The sequence below is a fragment of the Tursiops truncatus genome, chromosome 13, assembly GCF_011762595.2.
Source record: "Tursiops truncatus isolate mTurTru1 chromosome 13, mTurTru1.mat.Y, whole genome shotgun sequence".
NCBI classification, from domain to species: Eukaryota; Metazoa; Chordata; class Mammalia; order Artiodactyla; family Delphinidae; genus Tursiops; species Tursiops truncatus.
In genome coordinates this window covers 69,154,116-69,177,842 of record NC_047046.1, presented here as the reverse complement: position 1 = coordinate 69,177,842, position 23,727 = coordinate 69,154,116, and the positions used below count along the sequence as shown (strand labels likewise).

The following is a 23,727-nucleotide window of genomic DNA, read 5'->3' as shown; positions in this document are numbered from 1 at the left end:
ATTAGTCATATTCTGCTCTCAGTAAGGTTGGACACAGTTGTTAAGAAAAGCATTTTGAAATGGATGCTGTAAAGTGGAAAGTCATTGGCACATTTAAGGGAAGGGTAAAGTCTCAATATCTGAGATGTAAGATGTTATCTTGGGGTAATCAAATGAGAGTAACAGTAAAGTGATTTAAATGAGTGATAATTTCCTTTCAAAAAATTATAATCATGTATTGTGGAATGATCTATGGAAGAGACCACATGTTTATTCATATATCCTAATGATTAACCCTGATAAGTAAAGTTTATGCATATGACTATGCATAAAGCAAAGTAAAAAAATATTTTCATAGACTAGAACTCCTCATTTCTTTTATAAAATTAAGTTAGTAACCCAGACGGCCCTTAATTCAAACAAAATAAATAAATAGAGGCAAACATATTGGGCCACTTTGGCTTTGGATGTGTTTTTCCCCTCAGTGACATCTATCTACATAGGACAAAATAATTGGGCAAAGCGAACAGATGTGAGTGTCCTTATCTTCAGTTAGTCCAACAGTAGATTTATAAACAGGGAGCCAGAATGTTGGCACATTTACCTGGATGAAAATCTCTCAGGAGCTTACCTTTGCTCAGCTCAACATCAGCTCTCATTCTGTGTGCCAGGCTGGCCAATTTTAGTGCTACAAAGTCGCCAAGTTGCTTCGCATGCTACAACCTTTGCATGCAACTTCCTCTGCCTGGAATGATTTTAACTCCAGCCTTCACATAGGTGGGTCCGCCTCATCCTTTGGGTCTTAGCTTCACCTTCTCAGAGACGTCTTTCCTGAACCTCCTACCATGTAAAACTCTCCACGTGCTTGCTTTTGATTTTCCATCTTCACATGCTGTTTGATTCCTTTATAGCACTTATCACAACTTTAAAATATTTTGTTTTGTTTGTGCTTTGCTTATCTTTTGCCTGTCTTTCCCACTATTTTTATGGCCCATGAAGCCAGGATGGGTGCTTTCCTTGTTCACTGTTGTATCTTCAGCACCCAGCAGAGAATGTGGCAGATGGTGAGCACTCAGTTGACACTGTGGCTAAATGAATGGATGGATGGATCCTTAGACATTCATCTCTAATTTGGCCTGAATTAGGAAAGAGGACAAAATTATCTAGATTAGGTCAATTCCCTCTTTGACCAGTATATCAGGGTGTTTTACACCACGGTAAAAAATAGATAGAAGCTTAGTTTCGCTTAACACAATACAAGTTTATTTCTCAGTTATGAAAGAGCAAAGATGGTCTGTGTCAATGGGGCTGGGGGCAGAGTGGCTGCCCTTGGCTGCCAGTGGCTGGGCCATCACGCGTAGCTTCCCAGCTCACACTGGGGGCTGACAGCCCAATCAACCAGAGAGAAAAGAGCACCAAGGTAGGCACAAGGGAGGTTCTCAGCGGCACTGCCTGCAAATGGTCCACATCATTTCTGCTTGCTAGGACTCAGTCCCATGTCTGCCCCAGCTGCAAAGGATGCTGGGAAATAGAGCCTAGTGGCCTTTTCTCCAGGATTCTGGGTCAGCATAAGGACAAATTTCATCCTCTTTTCCATTCACCTAACAAGTGCCTGTTAGAGGTCTGGGTTTATAAACATGAATAGACCCCTCCCCAGAAGAGCTTACAGACCAGCAGGAAAATTATATATACATAACTAATAGCAGTGTGCTATGAGCCAGGCTGTAATAAAGATATCTAAGAGTGCCACGTGAGGACATAAAAAGAATAGGAGAAAACTTCAAAAAGGAATTGAAACGTGAGTCAGGCCATGAGCATAGTTTGCCGCGTGGAATAGGAATTGAGTGAGAACAATGTTAAATGTAACTGTGTAGAATTTTAAACTGCAGTTGTTACTGTAGTGAATAATATTACCATGATATTTCAAATAAATATAATGAGTACAGGTGAGCATTAAAACTTTGGGTATTTATCACTGTACACATAATTCTCTATGGACGTATTTTAATAGACTGCACTGTCCATTACAGAGTATGAGATCTGGAAGGCATGAAAACAGAGTGTTTCAAAAAATTGAACCCTCTGGGCAAAGCCAGGATGATTTTAATCAGGATGACTAAAATTAAACTTTTTGGAATAATATTTAGTCTACATTATAGGCACTTTTCTTTGCATCATTGCTTATGAAATTGTACCAGTGCAACTGGATGCATTTGTTTCATCCTTAAATATTTATTACATCAATACTGATTTCTAAGTACTGGAAAAAAATAAGGGGAAAACAAATAAAAATGGTCCCTGCTGATGGAGACAGAGTTAAATTTGTGTTGCTTTTTAGAAATAGTTCTGTAGGAATCAGAGGTCTAATTCCCAAAGGGCCTGTCAGGTAAAAGCCAAGATAAAATGGCTTGGTACTTTCTGAGTAATAAGGACTAATGAGTGAAATCAAGCCACTTATCCACTAGTGAAGCTAAAGAATAAAACAAAATAAAGAATAATAGCGAAGTCAGAGAAAGATAATGAACGTAAGATCGTTAAGTAAAATCAAACTATATGACAAATATATGCTGTTTATAATTTTCTGTTTTCTATGCTGGTCCAGCAGAGCAGGCTAGAGAAGAATGTAGATAACCGAATGGAAAAAAAAATTACAAATGATAAAATTCTGTAAAAGAAAGGAGGTCCAAGGTGTTAGAGAAGCAAAAAGGAGAAAGAAAATGCCGATTTGTTGGGTCAGGGAACGTCTCCTGCAGAAAGTTACAAGTCAGCCGTGTCCTGGAGGCTGATCAGAAACTAGGAAGGCATAGGATTGGGATGACGGGACATGAGAGGGGGAACGGTGTGTGCGAGCACTTGGAGAGAGTTGGTCAGTGCTGCACTTAGAGAGCCAAAAATGCTTAGTAAGCACCTGTATTAACCTGCTAGGGCTCCCGTAACAAAATACAGCAGAATGGGTAGCTGAAACCACAGAAATTTATTTTCTCACAGTTTTGAGGCTGAAAGTACAAGATCAAGGTGTTGGGAGGGTTGGTTTCCTCTGAGGTCTCTCTCCTTGGCTTGCAGATAGATGCCCTTTTGCTGCCTCTTCAGGTGGTCATCCCTCTGTGCCTGTGTGCCCCTGTGTGTCCTAATCTCACTCCTTATATGAACATCAGTCATATCGGATCTGGGTCTACTCTGACGCCCTCACTTTAACTCAATCACCCCTTTAATGACCCGTTTCGTAATACAGCCACATTCTGAGGTCCTGGGGGTAGGACTTCAGCATATGAATTTTTTAGGGAAACAATTCAGTCCATAACAAGACCTTCTTTAGACTTAATGGATGAAGACTTACCCTCCCCGTTATATCAAAGAACCCGATGTTCATCGTAGGTGGCATGGATGCTAGGAGAACTGGAGACATGGGCAACACTCAGGACCTGAGCGCTAGGAGGAGAGAGGACACAGCCGAGCACAGAAGGTCTCATACTTTTGGTCTCAATCCCCCTTTCCACCCTTAAATTTACTGAGGATTCCCAAGAGCTCTTATTTGTGTGGGTTATATCTATCAAATTCACCATAGTGAAAATTAAATCTGAAGATTTTTGAAAATATTAACTCATAAAATAATAATAAACTCATTCCATATTAACATCTATAACATAATTTTTGATGAATTGTATTTCACACACACACACACACACACACACACACACACACAGTGAGAAGAGTGACATTGTTTTTATAAATCTCTTTAATGTCCAGAGAAATGGAAAACAACTAGATTTTCATTTACACCTCTATGTTTTATCTATCTTTCATGTTGCTTTGGATAATGTATAATGAGGAAAATCTGGCTCATAGAGATACGTAGTTGATAAAGGGAAAAGCATTTCAATAGCCATTTCAAATAATTGCAGTTATTCGTCCATATTTCTAGATACACCAAAATTCCCCAAGTGATTATTTCATAAAGGTTAGTCACAATGTGAAATCTGAAATCTCATCAATGAATTTATTGTGCTGTTGCATTAAAATCCATTATTCTATCTTGCATTTTTTATTGAATTATAATTCACATACAATATTATATTAGTTTCAGGTGTACAACATAGTGATTCGATATTTTTATACATTATGAAATGATCACCATGGTAAGTCTAGTTACCATCTGTCACCATACAAAGTTATTGACTATATTCCCTATGCTGTACATTACATCTCTGTCACTTACTTATTTTATAACTGGAAGTTTATACCTCTTAATCCCCTTACCCATGCATTATTTTGTAACATGATATGTTGGTCATTTTAAGAATACGGACTTACTGAGTCATGCAGATTTTTTCAATGTTGCAACATTTCATTATAGATTATTTTTTAAAGCACATGTGTTAATATCACCACCAAGCTCATCAGAAAACTCTTTACATTTTGAGCAGCTGTTACTCTTACAGTGGTCAATACAAGTTTTTCAAAATTTAAATTTTCAGTTTAAAGTTCATTAAAAAAAATCTTCCATCACAAATACTTTCAGTTGCTTTCCACATCACATCATTTTTAAGAAAGTATCTGCCAATCATCCAAATATGGATAATCGTGGTTAGTTCTGTGAAAAATACAGGTTGTTAAATTCTGGTTTGGTTCACAGCTTTATCTCAAGTGTTTCATGTGTCTTCCTGTTTCATCTTACGAAATGCTAAAAGGTCATATTCTGTTTACTTTACAGTCCTCCAATTGCAGGCCCTGTCCATGAGGTCTGATGTCCTGCATTTCTCTGCTCTATCCTGCTGTATGGTGATGGCAAAGGGGTCAGAATCCTGTCTCCTTTACGGAGGTGCTTCAGAAACAGGCTAGACTCCATATAGGGAGACAGAAGCGTGGGCTTTGGCTTAAACACTAATTCAGAGTCTTCTATGATAGTAACATGAACTTATATTTCCAAGGAATCAGGCTAACTTCTGGAAAGTGGTCACTCTCTAAAGAGAACAGAGAATTTGGAACATAGACTCACATGCTTCCATCTTTGGTAAAATATTCTCATGGTATGTTTTCTACGTTTGAGATAATCAGTAATAACTTCCATTAAGATAAATTCAAATTAAAAATATTATAAGAATCCCTCTTTTCTCATATCAATGTAAACAAATGTTGGAGAATATATCAAAAATATGCAAGCACTCCATGCTGAAGTGTAATTACCTTCCAATGAAAACGGATACTTTTTGAATTATATTTTATGAATATGTCTGTAAAATGTGAATGGTAATGAAGAAAGTCCTGAAAATGCAATGTTTTGCAGATGTGAAAAGGGAGTTCCTACAGTTTCTCTTTGGTGTGTGTCATACAAGTGCAGTATATTTTCCCCCTCTTAATAAACTATTGCTTTTCTTGATTAAACTAGGAAAAGGTCTTATTTAACTAAGGGAGTTTTGTTTTCTGCCACATGGTGACTGCTTCATCAGCCCCCTTCCGGATGATTAACTACACTTTTTTCTAATCCCGGAGGGGCTGAGTTCCTGCTCTTGACCCAGACCCTGGCTGCCTTGGAACCCAGCCACCCTTCCTCCATGAGCGATTGTAGGAGCTCTTTGCTCTTCTATTCAAGACAGTTTTCCCAGGAGAGGTCTGGCTTCCCCTCTCAGAGAAAAAGGAGCTGCTATTCCTTAATGTCCAAGCTAGCTATCCAAAACACGCAAGCGTCTACAGAGTGGAGATGTAAATATTTTCCCCAGAACATTCCATTTAAGATATTGTATCTTTCCAGGGATAATGCCTCCACAGCATCCTTTAAGGTGTTTCTGCTGCTTCTCAGCAGGTGTGCCCTCCTCTTTTCTTACTATCGATCATCTTCTTCATTGCTCCCCAGTAGGGCTGTATCTGACATGTGCAGACATACACAGCCCTTCAGCTCAGAGATCTGGCTGACTTCATGTGACCTCTCCAAGTCCTCTCTACACCACAACCTTTCTTGCTGATAACCTTTGCCTTCTTCTCTCGGCGTGATTTTATTCAAGTTCCCAGTGTGGGTAATCCGATTTTTTTTTTTAATTTTAGAATTTTATTTATTTTTTTATACAGCAGGTTCTTATTAGTTATCCTTTTTATACATATTAGTGTATACATGTCAATCCTAATCTCCCAGTTCATCCCACCACCACCCACCCCCTCCCGCTGCTTTCCTCCCTTGGTGTCCATACGTTTGTTCTCTACATCTGTGTCTCTATTTCTGGTGGGCAATCTGATTAATCCAGCTCTTATTTTCTTAGCAAACCATGTGTGGGTTGCAGGGCAGCAGTCTAAGTACCAGCTGAGGAGCAAAGACCTATAGGAAGCAGTTGGAAGAGGGAATCAGTGTTGTAGGAACATGATGCTATAGCTCAAATAGGAGCCCTCGGTGTGCAGCTATGGCCAGCGCTCTGAGCAGAACAGTTCTTGGAAGCTCAGTAATCTACTGCTTCTATTAAAGCTTCAGGGCTCTTTTTGTCCTAGGTGTTATGTTTTCTGCACCCCGAATCTCTGCCACGTAGTAAAATCTATAAATACCTGGCAAATGACTGAATAACTTCTTCCCTGCACCCCAGAACAACAAGCACGTTCTGTTTTAGCTTTTACACCATGATATAGTTCAATTTAACTCTACATTTTATATACAGTTAGTTTCTAAATCAAATACAATGTAATATGACTTTAAAAATTATTTGTTGACAAATCATGTGTTTTCTAATATAATTAAAGTTAATTAAAAGTGGTTGAACATCTAAGTGGAAAATAATTTTGTAATATTATTAAATATTTTATTAAAATAAACTTCATAATGCAATCTTTAACAATACACTGTTCTAATGTAAAATGTTTTTACTCAAAATAACTTCTTTATTATACATCATGCAAAACTATAAAATGATTTTTGAAAAAATCCTAAGAGGACTTTTAAGAAATGTATTTTTTGTGAAAAGGCTTAGGAAATTAAAAGAAAAAAGAAATTAGCAAATGTATCTGAATAATTTTTAAGGTCTTTCCAGTTTTGAACGTCTATAATCTGTTTATTCTATTAATTTATTGTACATATAAATTAAGTTCTTTAACCATTCAATATTTATTGACTATCTAATACATATGCAGTATAATAATTCGTATTATTATTTGTACTACAGTATATGCATTCTTTGGGTATCATAGTGTGTACTCTTTATGGATACATTTTCATTTTTAGCTATTTAATTCCAATTAGAATATAAGTTTTTCAAGAAAAATTTCTATGTAAGAATTCTTCACATCCTTTGGGGAATTAATTAAAAGAAACATATAATTTTGCTGCTTCAAAATTTCTTTTTCAAAAATCATGAACATCAAACTTAATGAATCATCTTCAGTCAAAGCATAAAAGATATCAAAAAGTTTAAAGAACAATAATCCAAAATATTATAGAGAAAAATGAGAAATCCAAAATCTTATTTTTGTCCTTATTCTTCAAATTTCAAACCAACAGACTCCATGAAAAATGTTTTAAGACAATTCCTTATAGTTTTAAGTCTCTGGCACCTAAAATTTATGCAAAAATCTTATCAAAAAGATTGTTATTCACTTTTAGTTACAAAACCCAGATACAACATTCCATCTAGAGAATAGATTAACATTTTTTTATCCTGAATTGTACTCTGTTGTCCAAAAGTTAAATAACATTATACACTGTGCCATTTGAAAATGAACATCTTCTTAGCATCACTAATGTGCGGTAAAGGGACCCTAAGTACAATGCAGTTGTGTCAATGCTGAGAACTTAATTTACCTCCACTGTAATAGTAAACTTCCACTATTTTCCTACTAAAATTTGAATAATAAAAATTTCATTATTATTATATTAATAAAATGTCAGATTTTTTCTCTTATCCCAAAATTTCATTCTCTTTCTTTTCTGTTTTATTTATTTATTTATCCATTTTATACATATTAGTGTATATATGTCAGTCCCAATCTCCCAATTCATCACACCACCACCTACCCACCCTGCCACTTTCCCCCCTTGGTGTCCATACGCTTGTTGTCTGCATCTGTGTCTCAATTTCTGCCCTTCAAACCGGTTCATCTGTACCAGTTTTCTAGGTTCCACATATACCAAAACTTCATTCTCTTAATGGTGACTTTGGCTTTGGCCTCAGCATTAGCCAAATGTGGGCTTAACCCTTGATCATTTGGCATTCAGTCAAAATGTGTATTCTGTGAACTTCTAAACAGTCACATGCATACATATACTTTTTACAGAAATGATTTAATACTATAACACATTCAGCAAATAATGATATTATAGGTTTATCTCACTCTTTGTAACAGTTATATTTCATTATATTGCCATTTGCTGGTTATTTAATCACTCCCCTAGAATGGAAATCCAAGTTCTTTCTAGGTTTTTGTTTTATGCAAACAATGCTTAATGAACATGGATTTACAGATATCTTTGTGTACTTTTGCCAGTATATGAGTGGCATATTTTCCTAGAAGTAGAATTGCTTTTTCTCTGCCTGCATTTTGAACTTTGATAAAAATTGCCACTAATAATACAAAGAACAAATTATGAGAAAGCTTTTCCCTCATATCTTTGGATGATTCATAATTGTTTTTATTTCCCCCCAAAATATTAATTCTTGCATCAGAGCTAAACACGATATTCAAAAACCTTGAGGACCTAGCTAGCTAAATATATATATATATAATATACATGTATGTATACATATAATTTTTTAATTAAATCTCACTTAAAATAATTTTAACTGTTGCTAACAAAGGCAAAGCAATACGCATTCAGATATTTAACATAATTTCTCTGTGGACCTGGTATCTTGCTTTCTTTCCATCTGGCGTCCACCAGATGTCTCCGCTCCTCCACTAAGGTGTGCTTGTCAGCGCTGCCTGTTGCTTTCAGAAGCATCTATTGGTGAGTCAAACTATTCCCTCACAGAAATTTTTTTCAGGGTACTGTTCATCTTTTTTTTAAATAAACACGAAAATGCTTCTTTTAGAACTAGTACCTGAGTGAAAATGGCTTGATACTAATAACATTTCCACTATTTTGGAAAACAGAAGACGATACCCATAACAGAAAAATATTTTTTTTCTTTTCAGGAAAACATCATTATATATGGGGGTGGCATGTATTTTAATAACATAAAATTGATTTGTGTAAGAGAATCTACCAACTGAACCAATTTGTTCTGGTGTAATAAGGGTACACACCCTTATAACTGAAATAGGTTTAACCAATTTAGATTTTTACCAGAGCCCAGTTTAATACTTTCAAAGTTTTTCAAGGGTGAGCCTTTCCGGTATAGCCAAATTATACAAATATTAAGCATTCCATACACATTTTTAAAGGCTCCTATATCACCTGGTACAGGCAGGTGTTTTATAAAAACAGAACAAAACCCCTACATATATGAAGTGGCTGTGCAAGCAGGAAGAGTAGGGAAAGAAAGAGGAGATTCTCACGTAACACAGGAAAGAACTCAGTTATTCTGTATAGCATAGTAGTTACCAAGCACCTACATAGCCACGGGAGAAGGACATCTCTAAAGAAATGCACAGGCCAAAGATCTTTTAAGATGCAGTCAAATCATTTTCTCATTCAAAACAAGGAAGTAGAAGAGAAGAATCATATGTTGTTCTTTTTAACCTCAAATGTTTCATTTCCTTCTACCTTTCTTATTTCCCTGCAAGTGTTTTCCTTAAAATCAAGCCTACAAAAGAAAAAGAGTTCCCTCCTCCCACACTCCCAACCACCCCCAAATCCTCTATTATAAGACAATATTGGGACCCCTAATTTTCAGATATTATTACATTTCATTCTCATGGCAACTCTGCAGGCATCACTGAAACTTAGAGAGTTTAAGGGACTTACCTACGACGTACATTCCGTCATACCTGACATGAGACCTGACACAGAACTCACAGATATTGGCACCATTAGGCCATCCAATTTGACTAGATCTTTTTGCGGAGATATATTATGAATGTTTAGCAAGCAGACTCCATTATCGAACTTGAAATTTATACTGGTCCCATTGGTTATTAGCTTTGTTTAGGAAAGCTCAGTGCCATTTACAATTCTTTGATCTGATTACCTGTGTTGTTAGTGAGTAAGAAGAGAGGGTGCGAGGCCAAGCTGGAGAGGAATTGAGGTGTTGGAGGGAATTAGAAGCCACGGGAAGGGTGTGGCATTCCTTGTGTTCTGCAGTGCATTCTGACCTGCAGGTACTTCACTCAACACTTGGATTACTCAGCCCACACCTCCTTTGCTTTCTTTCCTGTCCTGGTGACAGACAACATTTCACCGGAGGATGGTCCCATAAATGGCAAGAAAGAGCAAAATGGCTTAAACTCGTGCATTTTAAAACCCAAATGACGTTGTCAATCTGTGTGTCCGGGAAGCAGTAGAGACATCACTGTCCTTTATATGCCCCCATAACTTGCTGTATATTACACTACTCTGTACCCCCATCCTTACCTCCTTTACCTTCCAGTTTCAGGGGGCTTCTTGTCAACATCTCTTATCCAAGGAGAGTTCCATCTCCTCAAAAAATGTCCTGCTGGTCATTCTTAATCACTTCCTTTGGGGAGTTCTTAGATTGTTCCATACCTTTTGCTATTTATAAAAATGCTGTGAAGAATATCTTTGCTCATGAGTCTTTATCTGCATTCCTAATTATAACCTTTATTGATCTATAGGCAAAACTACTGAGCTAAAGGCTATGAGCATTTTTTTAAATGCTGGATAAATCTTGATCAATATGACCAAAGTGCCATATGGTTGGGTTTTTGGGGGGTTTTTTTGTTTGTTTTTGCGGTACACGAGCCTCTCACTCTTGTGGCCTTTCCCGTTGCGGAGCACAGGCTCCGGACGCGCAGGCTCAGCGGCCATGGCTCACGGGCCCAGCCGCTCCGCGGCATGTGGGATCCTCCCGGACCGGGGCACGCACCCGTGTCCCCTGCATCGGCAGGCGGACTCTCAACCAGTGTGCCGCCATGGAAGCCCGCCATATGGTTTTATATGGTCTCAAGTATTTTAAAATGCAGAAAAGACTAAGGGAAAGTACTTGCCTCTGGTGCTAAAAAAAATGGTGACTTTTTTCCTTCTTTTCCCACATACTTCTCTAAACTCTCAAATTTGGTTTTTCACAACCCACATGTATTTCATTTAGATTAGAAAACAAACAAAAAAATTTTCAAACCCCCCAAATCCTAGACATTCTTCAAACGTCAGCCTAAATGCCACCTTTTCCATGAAGTCTTCATTGATTTCCCCATAAGAGATTATCTATCAATACAAACCCACAGAGACCTTAGCTTTACCGCTTTGATCATTCAGATACTGGGTACCTCCATTTTTCACCCCAGACTAAAATTCCTTGGGAACGGAGATTATTTTTAAATGTTCTTTGTATGCCCTGAGTGTCCTTAACATGATAACTATATGGGCAACCAAATGAAAATTGTCATCAGTGGTGTAAAATCTAGTTCTTGGAAAAAGTCTGGTACCTGCCATCCCAGATAAGTAAAGTTCTGCTGGAATAGACTGGTACTTCATATCCCACTGAGCAGCGGAACAAGCTTTCTTGAAAATGATGAGGAATAATAAGGTAAAGTACAGACCCCTTGAAGACTGAGCTTCACCAGAGCTATTCTCATACATATCTAGGCTTGAAGTAATGATTCCTAACCAGAGACACTTATCAGAATTTCCTAGGGCAATTAATATGGCTACAAAACAGGCTATAGTTATGTTCCAGTATCTACTGGCCGTTGGTGAGGCTTTGCCAACCAGAACGTAGAATATGAAATTCTCCAGTCCAAGTTTCACCTCTCACACACCTCACTTGGACCCACGAAGACAGGATGGAGGCCTTACGTCTGCCACTTACCAACTGTCGACTCTTGGGAGAATCTTTCTAACTTATTGGAAATCAGCTTCTCATGAGACATTCTGGCATGATAAGAACTCTTTGCCCAAGAGACGAGAGAGAGAGACCTGCAGAAGTACCTGAATTTACCCACTTGCCCTGAATCACCCCCAGGGACCAGCATAATCTAGCCTATTTGTCAGGAGCAATAGGTTTAAATGTGTGTATGTTACTAAGTTGTCCTTGGGGGAAACGGTCTATGAGAAGTTAAAGTACTATATAAACTAAAATATATAAACATGTATTTCATTCACTAAAATCGTTTTTGCATCTTAAATCTTAATTTTCTGTACTAAGATGGTCCTCACTGGTTTCCATTAATAATTAAAAAATAGCTAAATTTGTTTTTAAAGCTATTATTCACTTTGAGGAGATGTGTGAAGTGTAATTCTCTTAGCCAGCTGATAGCACACTCACTCTGCGGCTCTTGCAGGAGGGAAGGTGAATCCTTTTATTTCCCACTCGACCTTCACCTCCAACCATTGCAGTGTTGATCTCCACACACTTTAATTTTTATTCCACCCAAGTCTAATCTCTATTCAGCTTTGAGGTAACCATGTCATAATATTTACTCAGAAGCTTCAATTATCTTGTGTCATTTTTCTTAAATGTCAATACTAATTGTAATTTTTTGAATAAATTATTTATTAGAAAAGGAGAGATGGCCAAAAACATGCTAGGTAGCAAGAGAATACCATCCTTTACTTAAGAAGTCACCATCATTCTCAGATAACATTCACTGAACATTTTCCAGGCTGTTTTACTAAGCTATTAACTCTTTAAAATAGATCTATGCAGTATGTGGTCTTTTTTTTTCTCCACATTTTAGATGAGAAAACTGTGGCACAGAGAGGTAGGTAATTTGCCAAAGGTCACACAGTAAGTGAGAGAGCTAGGTTTCAAGTCCTGGTTGCCTAGTTTTAGATCTTGTACATTTTAACTATTCAAATACTATGTTAAGGCAGAAACATAAAACCTTTTGCAACCTGGAAAGAAGAAAACCTGGTTCTTGGGGAAAATGAAAAGTAAACTTGAAGATACAATGGAGAAAATATAAAGAGTAAAATGGCATCAGAGAACATGATTTCCTGTCTTCCAACTGGAAATAAAAATACATAAAAGTGAGGTAGCTATTAATAAAATGTGAGTTAAAACACATTAATACATGCAGGAAGCAAGTCAAAATGGAAGTCAGAAAATATAAAGTGAAAAGGTTTCATGTTAGTGCAGAGCCCCAGATCTGAGTTCATGCAGTCTCAGCTTTAACACTAATGCACTGCTGGGCAAATAACACAAAGTCCTTTACACGATACCTGCATACACCCAGCACTGGCCAAGCTTTATTCAAGCTTCAGGTCCTTCATCTCAAAAGTGAAGAGTTTGGATTGGATAATCTCCACAGTCCTTTTCTACATGATGTTTCTGGGATGTAATCAGTGATTTAATTCATCAAATGCTTGCTTTGTAGTTTCTCTATGTCAGACACATGTGCAGATACACAAAAGCATCAGGCATGATCTCCCTCCTTTTGCGAGGGGCTCTTGGTGCTCTCCTGTGCCAGGTGAAACTCCTGGAGACTTGAATCCTCAGCCGTCGTGCTTGGCACCTGAGGCCAACTCAGTGACGCTGTAAATGACCGCATCTGATTCACAATTATTAGACACTGTTAAAATGTTGCGGTTGCCAGACTGTTTATAAAAGAGTTTAAAGAGTAGCTGAGGCTCATAAAGGGATTAGGAATTTGGAGTGAAATGTTTACTTCTTCATCTAAAAATGTTTGGCTTGAATTGTTGGGCAGAGACTCTGGATTGTGCCCCAATATCTATTCTGTTTGTTTTCCTTATAAATAGAAACCTCAGTTTTAGCTAGTCACACAAACACCCAGAATAATCATTATATCCTCCAGTCTTCCTTACAGCTACATGTGGCTATATGACGAATTTCTGGCAATGGGCTATAATAAACTTACTGTATGCAACTTCTGAGAAATATTCTTAGAAGAATGATCAAGCCCTTAATCCCTCTTCCTTTCTGTTGACTGGAATATAGATGTAATGACTGGAGCTTAAGCAGCCATTTTGAACCAGGAAATAGAAGCCAGATACTGAGGATGTAGAACAATGAGATAAAGGAGTCTAGGTCTCTTACGACCAAAAAATTACTTTTTCAAAAGCTACCTTCAGTCTTTTAATGTATATGAGAGACAAGCTTCTATATATTATTTTTCTATAACTTCCATAACTTTATTACTGTTTAGGAACATCTATTCAACTTATAGCTGAATTTTTTCATAACTGATACAGAGGTCCCTGGTGTAGTAGCCGGAAATAATAATTTGCGGCTTCTTGTTCCATTTGTAAGATAAGCCCATGTCTTCCATGTAGGACAGTTGCAAATGTAGAAACAAATACAACTGATGCAGAAGTATCTGTGCTTGCAGTATTTTTAAAAATCAAACTACATTTCAGAGCAAACACATCCACTCTGAGGCTGGAAAAGATGACATTACTTGTTGTGAGCAAGTATTTTATTTTTTACTTATTTTATCCTGGTTTATTGAGATATAACTGACATATAACACTGTATAAGTTTAAGATACACATGTTGAGTTGTTACACTTATATATTACAAAATGATTACCACCATAGTTTAGCTAAACATCTCTCATGTCACATAATTACCATTTAAGATCTACTCTCTTAGCTACTTTCAAGTACCTAACACAGTAGTATTAACTGTAATCACTATTCTGTACATTAGATGTCCAGACCTTGTTCATCTTATAGCTAGAAGTTTATACCCTTGGACCAACCTCTCTCCATTTCCCCCACTCCCTCCTACTCCCAGCTCCTGGTAAGCACCATTATACTCTCTGTTGCTGTAATTTCAGCTTTTTTTTAATATTCCACAAATAAGTGAGATCATATAATAATTGTCTCTGTCTGGCTCATTCCACTTACCATAACATCCTCAAGTTCCATCAGGTCACTGTGAACCACATTGACTCTTGCTGAGTGGCAGCTATCTGTAGCCCCTGCTTTTCTTCCCTAGCACTAGCTAGTTCTATATTTCTTAGCTCTGCCAGTCTAGGTAGGATAAAATTGAAGCAGGAACTTCATGCAGTGCCCTGAAAGGCTGGGGAAGCTTGTTGCTCACTCTGCTGTTCGTTTCCTGGCAAAGGGAACTGTTTCTAGCTGAGGAGTTCCCCCTTAGCCCTGAACAACGCCTGCTTGCAATTGTTTGATGGTAATGACCATTGTGAATGACAAAGAGAGACTCCTACACGACTTGGAAAAAGCTCTCAGGATGCCATGGCCAAAGTTAGCAAGAGATGTGACAAACCAGAAACATGTTTGACTTGATCATAACACTGATATTAGCTGCCTATCACTATAATGGCAATTAATGAGAAACTTAGATTATTAAAGAATTTAAAGAGTAAGCAAGTGAAAGTTCGCAAATAATAATTTGTTTCAAAGTAGAGATGGTTCCAAGGTTCAAAAGCTTTTGAAACTGCACAATATCAAAGTGAATGGCTCACACAGTATAACTTCTGAAAGGTTCCCCTAAAATAATTGTGGAAATATCATGGAGTACAGATTTTACCTATTACAGTGGATTTTCAGTGTAAGTAAATGGATCTATTCTGGAAACAAAATGCCCAATAGAACATTTTTTAGTAATGCATCCAAAGAAGTTAGTTACACTCTTATTTGGTGAAGTGTATTTGAAAACTTAACGTTTTAATCCCACAATGCAAAGAATTACTTTGCATTTAAGAATAAATAATGGACTCAAAAATTGCTTGTAGAAGATATATTTTTTTAATTTAATTTTTAAATTTGGGTTTCTTAAGATAATCCTTAGTTTTTTAATATTGTTTTGTTGTTGTTGTTTTGTTTTTGTTTTGGCTGTGCGGGATCTTCCGCAACCAAGGTCTGAACCCAGGCCCCCTGCAGTGGAAGCACAGAGTCTTAACCACTGTACCATCAGGGAAGTCCTGTCGAAGATATTTTAAATAATTTCCTGACTGTTTTAAAATATATTACTGTCATTCAATATAGTGAATAAATTTTTGAAATAATAAATATTAGAACATATATATGGTTTTAATATTTGGTGAATAAATCATTACCACTGGGTGATTACTTATTTATTGAATATGCACACTTCACTATTTTCATAGTACTTTGTAAAATTTTTGTCCAAGTTATGTATTTTAACTGGTGAAGACTTTTTCCACAATGCTGCTTAATACTTTAAGATTTTATTAAACCGTAAAAGTCTAAAGCAAAAAATGAATCCAAGAGCTCATTCACAACCCCATTTTATAAAGCACAGAAACCTGATGAACTCAGATAACCCTAATTACAATATCCTCCAATATTTAACATAGGAAATTCATTGCTAAGAGCAGATTCCTTAAGCACAATTAAGTTATTCTCCCCATATTACCAAGTGCATTCTGTATTATCTCAAAGAGCAAAGGAAGAAAAGAACAGCTTTTATCACAACATCTAGTTATTTAAAACGGCTTCTAGGATACAAAACTTTCTTTTAAATTCTTTATTAACAGTGCCTTTATTTTAGGTCTTTGTATTAAAAGCTTTTTTAAATTTTATATTACAAAGCAAAGTTTAAATCATATAAGGAAGCACATTTGAACCTAGTGAATCTAATCTTTCTTCTTCACAAGCATTTAAATCAAAAACACAATAGAAATGAATTGATTTAAAACTCTACCAGGGAGAAATGCATGCACACTTTCTCCATTTTGCTCATTCATCTTACCTAGAGCTTTATGAAATTTCTTTTCTAAAATTTATATAATGCCTTTCATCATTCTTAAATTCTATTATCAAATAATGTTGGTAAATTGTTTGAAAAATTATTTTTCAAAGACTCAAATGTTTACATTTCCCAGTGTCTGGGAAATAATACTAGCTGCTCATAAATAATAATTACCTAGCGATGATCACATTTCTAATCTTTCTTTTGCAGAGCCAAATTACTCAGCAAGGCCTCAAGGTCTGTACTAATTTACATGGCCTATGATTAACTACAGCAAATCAACCTAGAATGGCATATACACAAAATCTTTTGCTTTAGGAAATCTTAAAAAAAAAACACTTTTGGAACCTATTTAGAACCTCTGATGGTATGCAAAACAGATCCAGGCTCCCGTGTCTACTCATAGCATCTGAGTCTTTGAACAAGAGTGCCCTTCCCTGGAACAGTCTTCCTCTTTTGTAGAGTTTGGAAGCTGAGGATGGAATGGGCAAGTTGATTTTAACCCTGCAGTCTTTTCCAGAATAAAATGTGGATGCTTCTAGTGAGTATTAAAGTAATATTGAACAAGACTCTTGTGTTTCATAGAAAATTATAAGCAATGTGCACTCAAAGTTATATAGCATGAAGTACAAAACAATTTAAAAGTTCAAATTTTATAAGTAGTAGTTTATAATAGTTTAGAGATTAAGCAAAATATCAAGTATAGAAAATAATATTGACACTATCAGTAAAAAAGTGCAGATATATAAAATACATCATTTGTTACATTTGAAGTATTTTGGGTAAGTGTGCTTATCCATAAATGTGGTTTGGATTTTAAATCTATTAAACTCCCTTAGCCCTCTCATTTTCTGTTTTAATTATCTCTCCTTAAATTTAAACTTTCACCCTTGTTCAACTTTCAGCCCTTCTCTAAAACCTTCCTTGATTATTTCTAATCTCACTGATCTGCCCTCTTTTCTGAATTCCCCAATAGTAGGAAAGCTTCTGTAATGATCAACAGTTATATAATAAGTTATGTTCATTAACCACATTAATTAAACATTTCCTTCTTTCCTTACTGGAATAGAAATGCTGAAAATAGCCAAGTATATGAGATTGGGAAATAATCAACAACTGGATGAAAAATACCAGCTTGAGAACCAGCATACAGGAAGCAGGCAACTTCCTCAGCCGTCAAAATCCTCATTAGTGAAGTTGAGATTGGTTGTACAGGATGAAAAGGAAACACTGGGCCCCAGCCTGGATGAATCAACCTAGCTCAATTGAAATTCTTTTCCAATCATTTGAACATTGGAGGGCCCAAGACTGAGAACACTGGAGTCATTCTCATATGGGAATACAGCAAATGATTGAGCAAGTGGGGCAGGTCTCATAAAGCTAAATGCTGTGGAACCTCTTGGCAGCAGGAAAGAATACCTTGGACGTGCTTCCTTCAGAGTAAGGATGTTGATCTGGCTTGAGGAGGGCTAAAGGCCCCCAAAACGTTATCCTCCATCTTCAGTGACAACTTCATGGCCCCGCATTGTGGTTTTAGTCATCTTCATAGGAGATGGAGGTACCTTGGTGGGGACCTTTGGTTGGGCACAGGGGTAGAAGGCAGAGTGCTCTGAGATCCAGGCAGGGATGATGAGGCAGGAGATGGGGCAGAACCAGGGATGCAGGTGACATGATTGGACTTGCTGTCTGTGTGAATGATGATGGTGGTACTGTTGGTGGGCTTGCTGAAGTGGACAAAATATAAGAGCAGAACGGCAAGGGTCCTAGCGATTAGGCCAATAGACACACCAGAAATGGTTTCCAGAGTGACTACAGTTTTGCTGTCACCTGCAAAAGATTATGAAAAGTGAATATTTCAGCAATAAGACAGTGGTAACTTAAGTAAATGGTTTTAATTAGAATATGGCTAATTTTTTCATTACTCCAAATGCCGCAATTTAAACAAACAAATTTATCAGCGCACTCTCTTTCTCTCTCTCTTTCTTTCTCTCTCTCACACACACACACACACACACACACACACACACACACACACCCCTTGTCCACAAGTCCATAAGGACAAAATTTCCCCTCTTAGTTAATCCTTTGTACTAAAGCAATAAGGCATCATGTCAAATGCAAATAGGTTGCCTCAGGAATATATCACATTAAGTTTATATATCAGCTACTAAAATTGCAGTATAAATTAATTATCTAATTAGCCCTCAAGGGGAGAAAAAATAAAGAAAACGCATATCAGAACATGTAGATTAGTTATCTCTGAGTGATGGAAATTTACAGGTATTTCTTTGACTCACTGTCATCTCCCATGTTCACATGACATATTGAGATTTTATAACTAGAAAATGATTCATTAAATACAGTTTTATCTTTTAAATATAAATAAAAGGAAGTTCACTGAGCTTAAAAAGATGTCAGCTCCGGCATGGAGTAGGATCTTACAGACATAGACTACAGCACTGATAACTTGCTGGGGCCTGCGGTGTTAGCGGGAGATTGTGGGGTGGGATGCCACAGGAGAAGCACACAGCCACCAAGGAGGGGTGTGGCTGGGGAGGGATTGAAGGGGAGGAGAACCCTGCAGCAGGGCTGACAGAGCAGAGCCTGCCATCCCGGCTTACCATTACTCCAGAGTACTACTGAAGACTCCCCACCGCACCACGGGCCCCAAATCTCACCCACTGCGGCTGTAAGGTCGCGATGGGCAATCTACAACCACAGTGCATTCCTTTGTTTGAACAGTATGGATTTCTAGGTAACTACAGAGAAAGAATGTTAAAATAAGCAATCAATCAACCCTGATTTTTAAGGGTGAAGAAAATTTATTTTATCCAGTAAAATAAACACATAAAACATGTAAAAAAACTTATGAGAGTCCAACTTGTATTAAATGAAGAACTAACCAAGTTCTAGGAAAATCTGAAACTCTAATAATGGTTTAGTGATATGAATTATATGAATACATTTTTCATATTAAATGATCAGAGAAGGAAAATAAAATAATCATCTCAATGCTCAAGGCTCATTTAACAAATTTCATCATTCAAAACTGATAAAAGCAGACAAATAATACCAATCTCAAAGAACTAAAAGGAAAGAACAACTCCCAAATGTGACAAGGAATGTCCACCTCAAAGAAATGACCATCATATTTAACAGTGAAACATCAGGGACAACATTCCTTCAAAGGCAGGAGAAGTGAAGAAAGTCTCCTACCACCAATATCTGGTAATGTTTTTCTAGAAGTTCTCATCAGTGTGTAAAAATAATGGAAATGTGAAGATAAAATTAACATTATTTGCAGATGATATGTTTGCTTACAAACAGAATCCCAAATACTTAGCCGAATAACCTATCGAAAGTTACAAGATCTCATCAAATTGGCTGATTATAAACGTATAAAACATATGTGTAACAGCACTTGTTTTATGTGTGAGTATGTGTGTGTGTACTAGCAACTGCTATTCACAGTAGTAATGAAGCATTTAAAGTAGCTAAGCCTATAAAATGCCATAGGACTTATGTAAAGAAAACCATAAAACTTTACTGAGAAACAAAAAGACAGCATGAACAAATGTCCTCTTATAAAAGGTTTCTGTAGTATAAGCTCTCAATTCTCTGAATTTTAATTAAGATTTTTATGGAATTTTGGAGAAACAATTTAGGTAAATTGACAAAAATTTCATGTGACAAAACAAAGCAATCAAAAGAATAAAATTAAATTGGATGGGGGACAAGAAGCAAAATATTAGCAGTGATTTTCTCTGGGAGGGATCATGGGTGATTTTTAAAATTTTTTATTTGTAATTTTCTGTTTTTTCCACATGTTTTAAAATAAGCAAATAAACTCATAAAGAATTATAAAAGGGAATTCCCTGGTGGCGCAGTAGTTAAGAATCCACCTGCCAATGCAGGGGACATGGGTTCGAGCCTTTGTCCAGGAAGGTCCCGCATGTTGTGAAGCAACTAAGCCCATGTGCCACAACTACTGAGCCTGTGCTCCAGAGACTGGAAGCCACAACTACTGAAGCCTGGACGCCTAGAGCTAGTGCTCTGCAACAAGAGAAACCCGCGCACCACAACGAAGACACAATGCAGCCAAAAAGAAATTAAAAACAGAACAAACAAACAAAACAAAACAAAACAAAAAACAAATTTGTTAAAACCAAATCTTAAAAAAAAAAAAAAGAATTATTAAAAAGACCTTCTACCCTTTGTTTTGGGGGACCTAAGAGGTTATAGGTTGCCTGTCAGATTACTAAAAATTGGGAAATTCAAACCATTCCTTTTCACAGCCTCAAAAGTTGGTTTTACTGGGGGGTTTTTGCTCATCATTAACTAATTATTTGACTTAATGGAATAAATTGTATAAATGTTTTTGACGTGTGGGGAAACACCATAACTCATATTTAATATATTATGAAAAGGAGAAGGAAATAAAATGATGTATATATGATATTAAAGCAATGGCATTTTGCATTTTCTGTGAAATATGAGGCAACTTCGTTTTTTGGAAAGGTTAAATGTCAAATGTAGAAAGCAAGAACATTAGACATGAAAGCAGTTAAAGGGTATGTACAAAACTCACCAACTCAGCTGCATTTTGTTCACTGTCCACAGCATGCTGCCATTGTTGGCTGTCCATTCTGAAGGGGTTGGTATCTCCAATGGAGCTCCAAAGATATCTGTATTCACTTTGTGGATTAGAAGTTAGGAAATACTGAATTTAGGCTAAATTAATAATTGTGTATTTGCTCCACCTGGATTATGCAAAGTAATAGTCATCTGTTTCCTGGGAAAACTTCCAAATTAAATCCCAAAGTACACAATTTATGTTAGTTGGGAAAATGTAAATAGAAAAATTTGCTCCCTTCCCAAAATGACCTGCAGAAAACTATCTCAACTTTAAGAGTCTAGGATTCTGAGCAGATGTAAACCTTTGCCTTCCTTATTTCACAAAATTTACTTAAAGTCACTGAAACTTGATTTCTCCCAGGTTAGGAATTTAGTTTTTGCTTCTAAAAAGCCTACAAAGCCACTCCTTGATTATGGATATTGTAAAATTCTGTGGCTAAATAGAGGGATTATGGCGATGACTAATTTCAAAACTGTCCAAAAATAAGACAATATTAAGATTACTGGATCATGATAAATGTGCGTGAGTAAAATCTTCTGTATGGAAGTCAGTGGCTCTACTGAGATAGACAAGGGGAAAGAAAACATTAAAATAGCTTTAGCTAGAATTAAAGATAAAAATAGGAAATAAGTGCACCTCAGTAACTCTTAAGTACACAAATCAAGGATTATCCACGGTAAATCTTATCTGCTTCTTAGCACATTGTATCTTGCTTTAGACTATGAATTATTTTGTCACTGTTTCTGATAAATACTGATCTTTTAGATGTGCAGGAACTAGAAAAGAAAGACCATCTTTGGTACTTTTCCACTTTGCACTAGGAAAAGTGTACCTGATAGAGCCTGCAAAAGTGGTGATGTTTCACAACAATCTGAGAGCTGATGCAGTCTGACCCTTTAGCAAAGTGGCAAGCAGTATAGAATAGAGAAAAAATGACTTCAAGATATTTTTTAGTCATGCATTTCGTATAGGCCAACTTTGGGTAGGGAGGCAGTAGTTAGTGACATGAATTTTCCAAACCATTAATAGACTTAACATATATCCTAGTTCAAGAGCAGACATGTCTTCCTGTGTGTAATATTGTATTCACAAAAAAATGTTATGTAACTGAATTCCAAATCTCTGAACTTCCCATTAAGAAAACAATAGATGACTTATGCTTTAAATCACTGTTAGTTGCTTTCTTCTTCTTCTTCTTTTTTTTTTTTTTTTTTGCCTTATGGCCAAAACAAATCCTGTTTCATTAATCCTGTGTTGCTCTGATTGTTTCTGAGTCCACTATTATGTAATGGTTGGAGAACTTGGGATCTTCAACTTATAATTCAAACTTCTCAGTGGTAGTATAAATCTTAGAGCAGCAAAGAATAAGACAAAGTACCTGGAAAACTTAGCATCAGGAACCTGGCTTCCTACCTTTTTAAAAAAACGTAGCTATTACATTTTATTATAATGACCTCTCTAAAGCAAAAGTGAAAGTCAAAAGACAATTAAATTGGTCTTCAATATACTGAAAAACAATCACTGGCAAGCTAGGATTCTATGCTCAGCAAGAATAGCTATCAAGTAAAGAGTAAAAATAAGATCATTTTTTAGTTAAACACAATTTGACTAAGTTTTTCACCAGCAGGCATTCACTGAAAGAAATGCAAAGGGTAGAAATGCAGAAGGAAAGGAATCTCAGTCAAAAGGGTTGAGATGTAAAATGGAGAGAAGAAAAGGTGACAAGACAAGAGTCCACTATGATGCTTGCTCCTCAGTAGTGTACTGAAGGTCCCAACCAGGGCAATAAAATAAGAAGTCCACTATATAAGGAAGAAAGATGCTCTTATTTGCATATAGCAGGACTGTAAACATAGAAATCCAAAGAATCCACAAGCAACCTATTAGAATAAGTAAGAGTTTAGCAAGATTAGTGGATACAAATCAGTATACAAAAATAATTTAAGAAAGTATTTTCTATTTGTATAAGTGATTATTTCAAATTTTTGTGTATCATCAACAAATATTCAGAAAACTAAAAACTTAAAGAGATATTGAAAAGAAATTTTCAAGCATCTAGAAATAAATCTACTAATAGAGGTGCAATACTTTTAATGGAAAACTTATGAAATCTTATTGAGTAAATCATTAATGAAGTTCTAAATAAATATGCTGCTGGCAGTTATATAAATTGGTAAGATGACTTGGAAAGCATTTGACATTATCTAGTAAACTTGAAGATACTTATGAGCTATGATGAAGCAATTCCACTCCTAGTATGTTCCCAAGGGAAATACACACACACACACACACACACACACACACACACACACACACACACACACACACATATATACATACACACACACACACACACACACACTCATGCACCCACACACAAACAGA

General features: G+C 36.5%; 1 long non-coding RNA gene across 1 annotated transcript; it reads right to left on the bottom strand.

Annotated features, from left to right (window-relative positions):
* Window positions 1–2,945: 2,945 nt before the first annotated feature.
* LOC141276209 (uncharacterized) lies at window positions 2,946–21,768 on the bottom strand. Its single transcript, XR_012325420.1, has 3 exons — window positions 21,295–21,768; window positions 14,876–18,533; window positions 2,946–13,557 (listed from the first exon to the last, which is right to left on the bottom strand). It is a non-coding gene; the product is annotated as an uncharacterized lncRNA (long non-coding RNA).
* Between the last annotated feature and the right edge of the window lie 1,959 nt (window positions 21,769–23,727).